Here is an 8,244-nt window from a genome sequence, read left to right as displayed (position 1 = left end):
TCTCTCAGACCCGTTTCTCTTTTGCTCTAGATCCTGCATCTGGCTTGCCTCTGTCTCACTTCTGGTTTTTGGGACTAGAGCTATGGCCTATCCCCTGATCTAATGCACCAGTCTTGGAAGTCTTGTGGATGAGAAAGATCCTCCAGACAGACATCTGAACTGAGATTTTGGCCTGATCAATCCCCACAAGCATCTCCTTAATGGTGTGAGTTCTTTGAGATGCTGTCACGAACTGCAGAACCCTGGGATAATTTGGCCATTGGGAACATCTTTAATCTCTACTTAATTTGAACTATTCTTGCATTAATCTTTATAAAACATTGATTTGCAAGACCCTAAAGCAATTATCTCAAAACCAAACATTTATTAAAATAAAGCAAAATGTTTTGAGAATGATGATGGCAACAAATGTACAAATGTGCTTGACACATGGATGTATGTATGGATTGTGATAAGTGTTGTACGCGCCCACAATAAAATGATTTAAAAAACACCAGACCACTGTACGTAAGTACTCCTCCAAGCCCCAGCTAATGTGTAAGAATGAATCACGTCTTTTTTTTTTTTTAACCCTTTAGCCTCAGCCAGTTTATTGTTCATCGGTTGACTTTGCTCCGCGTCCTCGGGCCCGGCGGGACTGGTAGCCTCCGCACTCTTTTTCTTGGTGGCCCGGCCGGACACCACCTGCTTGTCTTTGGCCTTCCTCGGGGTCTTGTGGCTGGCGGAGGTCTTTTTTGGTTTGGAACTCTGAAAGCTAGGTTTCTCCACCTTTGAGGTTTCCTTGAAAGGTTCGCTGTAGAGGCTGCGGACCCTTCTGCGATCCATGACCTTATTATCGCCAGGCGCGGGCTTGTTGGCCTCCCCTTTGAACTGGGTGCTGTAGCTGGTCTCATGAGACATCTTATCATCCGGGGGCTTGTACTGGGTCTTGGCTTTTATTGGCTTCACAGGCTTGATGTCTGGCCATGCTCGGAACTCATTCCTGCGGATCAAAGAAAGCCTAAGGGAAGCGACCCGCCATCTGCTCAGCCCATAGGGCTCCCCGCTCAGGGTCCACCGAATCACGTCTTTTGATCAAAATATTTTTGTATGGAAAGTCATAGTTGAAGATCTGAACTAGAAAATTACCATGAGAAAAACCATTGCTGTATTATAAGAATCAAGGTGAGTCTAATTAACGGATGGATTTATGTAATGTATACTACATCCTATGTGGATTACTAACAAAGGTTATTTGAGGAACTCTTTGTTATATCAGCCAAACAGTAGTGATGCCCAATACTCTTATGATCATATCTATCCATCTTGAAAAGCATTCATAATCGTTCTATCACAGTGTGGTATGACCCAGGAAGTAATAGGCTGACTTGCTCAATATCTCAAAAAACAACCTAAACTGCTTTACTTCGCTACCTGCAAGAAGGAGCATTCCACTTCCTGCCTATCATAACCCAAAGGTGCAGTTCATTTGCCATCCTAATACAAAGTACGATCAAGCACAGAATGATACATGGTGTGGTTTCCTCCATCTATTCACCATTCATTAATTCATTCAAGAACATGTTCAGTCAACAAATTTGTCAGAGCAAGTAGTCTGTGCTAGGAACTCATTGAGCACTGTGGAATAAAAAGTGAATAAAGTAGAAGAAACTTTGCCCCATGAAGCTTGCATTCTTGTGAATAAACCAATGCAAAGTATATATCAGATTGTGGTAAATCTTTTGAAGACAAAGAAGTAAGGAGAAGAGATAGAGAATGGTAGAGAAAGCGTATGATTTCAAACAGGTTGTCTGGTGAAAACTCCCTAAGGAAATGATCTTTAAATAAAGCAATTTCTCTGGTTCTGCTCTATTTCAAGAAGCCTGGAGGTGAGGTACTGGAGGGTGAGCACTGGACTGCTAACCACAGGGCCAACAGTTCAGAATTAAACCAGTGTTGTGCTGTTGCAGTTAGCTTCTGTCCATACAGTTCCTCACTCGTCTGGAACCCTGTGCACAAAGGAAAAAAATCCTTACTCTCCAGGTCTGTGCCATCCCCATAATCAGTTTGGGGTTGGATCACTGTGGTTTGTGGTTAGATTCTATGCCAACTTGAAGATGTGTGGACTTGTAGGTGTGGGATCCAACCTGTCAATCAAGTCACCCATCTGATGATGCTTCCGTGGGGATATGGCCTTCTTATAAGCAAGGAAACTGGAAACTTTCTCCTCTCTCTACAACTTCACATTCCTGCTTCCTGGGACACTTGACACCGACCCTGAGAGCTATCAGGGCCCTGTCATGTTCCCACCAAAATAGATTCACAGGAATCTGCACCCACTGACCTGTGATCTTCATGCATCATGGTTCATCTTCCTGCATCACTGGACGGCTGCCACTTGAGTCTGAAGAGGGACTTAAGAGGGACTAGCAGTGGACTTATGAACTTGAGTTGGACTGGGTTAGGATGCCTTCTTTATATATAACTTTTTTTAATCTGTATAAAGCTGTGTCTTGTATGTAGGTAAGTGTCACATGATTCGTTTCTCTAGAAAATCAGACAAACCCATGATTGAGTGACTCATCTTGTAGTAGAATGCCAGGCATTTATTCTTAGTGTTCTCCTTTTTTGACATCACCAGTAATATCAGTCTTTGGAAGGGCTGTTTATTTTAACCTCCTGTATCAAAGTGGCTAATCTCTAGCCAGAGTTCCCCCCCCCCATAACTTTTAACTCATTCATGACCAAATTATTTTTCTATTTGAGTTTTTGTTGGTACCATGTATTTTCAGTAATAGCAGGCATAGAAGGAATCTTTCAGAGGTAATATGAATTTTGATACAATTATGTGGGACACATATGTCTCATGTGGACTTTGGTGTTAGGATCGGTGGACGGAGACTTTTCAGATCTGTACAGTTATACAGGTACTTGTTATATGGTAACACAGACTGCAACTTGGATAGCAACTTCCAAAAAAAACTTGCTGAAAATATTGGTGGGTGATATATGTCACAGATCACAAAAGAATTTTAAAAAAATCTAACAAGAAACCATTAGAGGCCTAGTGTGTAAGAACTCAAATACATAGTGAAAGGCTGGTAGCTTGAACCCACCCACAAGTGCCTTGAAAGAGAGTCCTGAAACCAGCTTCCAGTAGGCCGTAGCCCTACTCTGCCCATATAGGCTTGCCGCAAGTTGCAATCAACTCAATGGCAGCTTGTTTGTTTTGTCTTGGTTTGGTTTAAGGACCATCAGGAGAGTTTGGGTTATGTACTAAAAAAAATGAAAGTGCAGATAAAGGCATTGGTTCTGACGCCAAGCTTGAGTTTTTAAAAAGGAAATAGGCAACTGAAAATTATTTTGAATTTTACCCTAATAGAATACAAGATTATCTCAATAATAACTCACTTTATAGGTACATCTTGAGAATGTTTATCTGTGCCATTAGCAAGGAAGCCAATTAAAATGTCTGATCACACATTCAATTTCACTTGATACCTAACATTAATAGAGAGAGCTTCATTATCAAACAAGCTTGGGTCTTAGCCCTGCTAAACATTTGTCTCAAATAAACCTTACTATCTCTCTGCTCAATTTGGCATGGGAGTAGGAGCGTACAAATATCTATATTGCTCAACACCCTGTAATGGCATTACAATGACACTTTTATTAGTCCCATAAAATTTTTGCAACTTCCCTGAAGCACACTGTAATTTCACCAACAATTGTAAAAGGTTTTAAATTATATTGGTGCAAAATTAAGATGAATGGGCTTGGGCATTAATGCATTTCTCATTGTGTAATGGAGATTTTTTTAAAACATCCCTTTCACTTTGCCAAATGTAGAGAAAAATCTATACCATTCAACTATTTGTCAACTCCCATTAGAAACATTTAATACTAATAAAATTTATAGATTAAGTTTCCCAAGAATACTGCCAGAGGACTTCAAGATTTCTACATTAGTACTTAAATGCAACCATTGTTCACTTTATAAAAATCTATATGCTGCCTGACAGGTATAAAATGTAGCTTTGTGTGCTGACTCAGCATCAGAAACCTTTTTTTGGTTGAAATGGAGTTCATGAAATAGAAGTCAATGTGTTCTCAAGTCAGTGAGGAAAGATTGATCTGAAAACACCCCTGCAATAAATATAAAACCCACAGATTATGATGCTAGATACACTCTCCACAGAGGGAGAAAACAAGCAAGATTCAATTTACTCCATGGCTAGAAAATAGGTAAATAATAGGTTAATTCAGTTTAAAACTTATAAATGTAAGTGCACGTGCAAATGAAGTGCTAGCATTCAAATAGAAAGGTTGTGATGACAGGTTTGGGGGTTCGAATTTCTAGAAGTAAAAATAACTCTCACACACTCAACTTTGGGGGCTGATTCTTCAAGCTGCAGCTGATTGTTCCTTTTTCAAAACTTCCCACATACACAAGTTGGTGCTGTCGTCATTGGTAATTGTCACCCAGCAAGCTGTGACTCATAATAAGCCCACGTACAAGGGTACACAGCATTGCCAGATCTTGTACTATCTTCACCATCATTAGTGTGCTGAAGTCCATTGTTGCAACAACTGACTTTTGACTGCTTTTCAAGCAAGGGGACTCGTTCTGCAGCATGATATCAGATAACATTACGTTGTTGTTCATAGGGTCTTCATGGACTCCTTTTCAAAAGTAGAGCATTAGATCTTTCTTCCTAGTCTGTCTTAATCTGGAAGCTCGGCTGATAGCTGTCTACCATGGTGGCTCGGCTGACATTTGAAATCCCAATGACATTGATTCCTGCATCAAAACACTATATAAGCCACTATAGTACAACACACTAACAAATGGGTGATGCATATACAAAATATGACTTCTTAATTTACATTAGAGTCATCTGTGTACAAGCCTTCTCATCCCTTCAAAATAGAAACTGCATATTTTATGCAGTCTTGTGTCTTCAGTTTTGTGCCACAAGGCCTTGGAAATGGCCTGCTTCTTATATTTTCTTGCTTACATGGTATTGTTATTGTCTTCATTTCTTGCTCAAAGCAAGGTGTGGCATTAGAAACAAAGTATTACCAATTCATTTTTGGATTTTATTAATTCAGATCTATTTTAGGGGAAGAGTAGCACATGAGAGAGTGGTTTTCATTTAATAGTCTTGTTTTTCTGTCCTCTAATTACAATTTTTTTTTTAATGTGCAGCACCTGAGGAAATCCTGTGAGAGCAAAGGGAAGTGAACATTCACAGCCTAGTGAAAGTACTGAGAAGCGAATGAAGGTCAAACATGATGATGGGCCAGGAAGAAAGTAAAAAGAAATAGAGGAAAGAGCTAGGAGGCAAAAATTATTTACAGACATGCATTTAGGCATGCATATATGTAAATAAATTAACATAAAACAACAGGGATATAGGTCTATGTACATATATTTAAATGTGTAGCATTAATGTAGCAGATGAGCATTGGGTCTGCCTACTCAAGTACTCTCTCAATTCAAGAACACTTCATTCTAATAACTTCATTCTAATTCTATCATGCTCACCTTCCCAACATGATCACCGAAGACAAAATGGGTGCATAAGCAAATGTAGTGAAGAAAGCTAATGGTGCTTGGCTATCAAAAGACATAGCGTCTGGGGTCTTAAGGCTTGAAAAAGGCTTGAAGTTAAACAAGTGACCATCTAGCAGGGAAGCAACGAAGCCCACATGGAAGAAACACACCAGCCTGTGTGATCATCATTTGTCAATAGAATAAGATATCAGGCATCAGAAGACCCCCAAAAAACAAATATATCAATACAAATAATGGGGGTAGGACTGGAGCATGTACACTGGTACAGACATGAGCTCTCAACACATGGAATCCAAGACAGTTAAGCCCCTTAGGAACAGCAGTGAGAGTGGCAGTACCATGAGTGTAGGTGGAATGCAGGGGGCGAAGGGAGAGAAATGAAAACCCAATATCATGAACCCATTATATAACTGTGCCTCTACTCCCCAGCAGGATGAACAACAGTAATGGGGATGAAAGGAGACAGTGGATTGTCTAAGACATGAAAATAATAATAATTTATAATTTATCAGGGGTTCATGAGGGTGGGAGGAAGGGAAAAAAGAGAAGCTGATACCAAGGGCGTAAACAGAAAGGAAATGTTTTGAAATTGAGGATGGCAACCTATGTATAAATGTTCTTGATACAATTGATGCATGGATTGTTATAATAGTTGTATGAGTCCCCAATAAAATGATTTATAATTTTTAAAGGATAGATAATTCTTTCCAAAATAGGAATGACCTAGATGTGGGGATTTACAGGGGGGGGGGATTGCATGGAACACTATGGTTGGAAGGAGTATATTAAGTAATTCACTACAATGCCCTAATATGATTTCCTTTGGCTTAAGAAATCTATTTACTAAACTGTTGTTAGTGTGAATTTAACTGGCAATATATCTTCTCAGTTTTTTAATTTCATACTTATACAATAGTTTACATCATTAAAAAGTACTTCTGCTTGGTATAGAAGATGAGGTTGGTAGGGTTTTGTGGTGGGTTTAGTTCTACAATCACATCTAAAGTATCAATCTTAAAAAATCAAAGATAGTTGCACATTTTTATAACCAGGCACAATATTATACCTGGATTTCATGCCTGTTTATTTTAAATTCAACTCAAAAGTGAAATGATTGTGGAAAGAGAAGTGATAAGTTCCTTTGAGACGAAATATGAAGTTGGTCTTTCTTACAGAAAGAAAATTAAAGACTATTTGACAGTAGGGACTGCTTTGCCAGTTGATTATATGAAAGATAAGTTTCCACAAATTAATTGAACAACATGTGTAACTCAAAAGCATTTCTAGAAGATTATGCAGGTTGTGAAGTGATGAAATAATGTCAAGTCAACTTGATGCAGTGTAACTGGAGGGGCTTTAGACTGTAATCTCTATGGGGTAGATTACCAGTTCTTTTTATTCTGTTGAGTAGTTCATTGGTTCGAAGCACCACCTTCTCAGCTAGCAGTCTTGGTTTAATCATCACACCACAAGGACTTCTCGTGAAAGAGTAACAGATATAGTTTTCATTTTCTGAGTCTTCAGTCAACTTTTGTCAAGGGGAAGTATACTTCAAAAACACCAAGAAAATGGTCAACAACCTAATTGAGTTACCATCTGATGAATTATTAAAATAATGTTAGATGAAACAAACCAACTCAATGGCATTGAGATTTCAACTCATACGCATCCTATTGGATAGACCACACATGGTTTTCAAGGCTTAACTCGAAGAAAGTTCATCCTTCTCTATATTGTTCTAAGAAAGAGATGTCTCAACAGTACTCTATTGGCATGAAAAAAGAATATAATTGATTCTAAGCGTTATCTCCTTCTGGTAAAAAATGAAGCAAACTGAAAAAAAGTAAAAAATCTACCTTATTAAAATGTGAACTTACCATAAAATTTTATATGTTGCAAAAATAATCATTACAAATTATCAAATTTGTAAGTGATGACCATACTGTTATTATATAATTACCTTGTTTTCATTGACTGTAACTAGTGATTACCTTGAATTTTAGTATAAAAATATGAAAAACTTAAACATTTTACAATTTTATGCTTTTGTGATTAAAAAGAATGAAGGCATGCTAAAAAAAGACTTTCAACCATAAAAAATACATCTGTGATAAATTCTGAAGAACAAACCCCAAAATTTTGCTGATGAGTTGATTATAGCCTGACTTCTCTCCTGTCCCCACCCACCTTTTGTGTCAGAATAGAACTGTTTCCACAAGATTATCATTGACTTATTTCCTAGAAGTACGTCACTGGGTTCTTCTTCCCAGGCACCACTCCCCCTCAAAATAAAGAAATAACAAAAACTGAGTGACATCGAGTTGATTCTGAGTCATAGTGACCCTAAGAGACAAATTAGAATCGCCCTGGGAGTTTCCAAGCCTGGAAACATTTACTAGATTGGGAAACCTTATCTTTCACTCACAGAGTGATTGGTAGTTTTGAACTGCTGGCCTTGGCTTTTGTAGCCCAATGGATGAAAACCTCCAACCTTTAGGTTATCAGAAAGTAGGATGAAAATATAAGTTCAGGAGAAAAAAAGGAATCACAGGGTAAGTGAAAAAATATTGCTTCAAAATTACAGAAACAGTTATTAAGCAAAAATAACAAGATATGAAGCTACTGTATCTCAACATATTCTCCATTTAAGCCTATGCACATTGTTAACATTCTTTATAGGTAGATAC

The sequence above is a fragment of the Tenrec ecaudatus genome, chromosome 1 (assembly GCF_050624435.1).
Source record: "Tenrec ecaudatus isolate mTenEca1 chromosome 1, mTenEca1.hap1, whole genome shotgun sequence".
Lineage (NCBI taxonomy): Eukaryota > Metazoa > Chordata > Mammalia > Afrosoricida > Tenrecidae > Tenrec > Tenrec ecaudatus.
The sequence above is the reverse complement of the archived record's forward strand: the minus strand, read 5'-3'. Positions refer to the sequence as shown.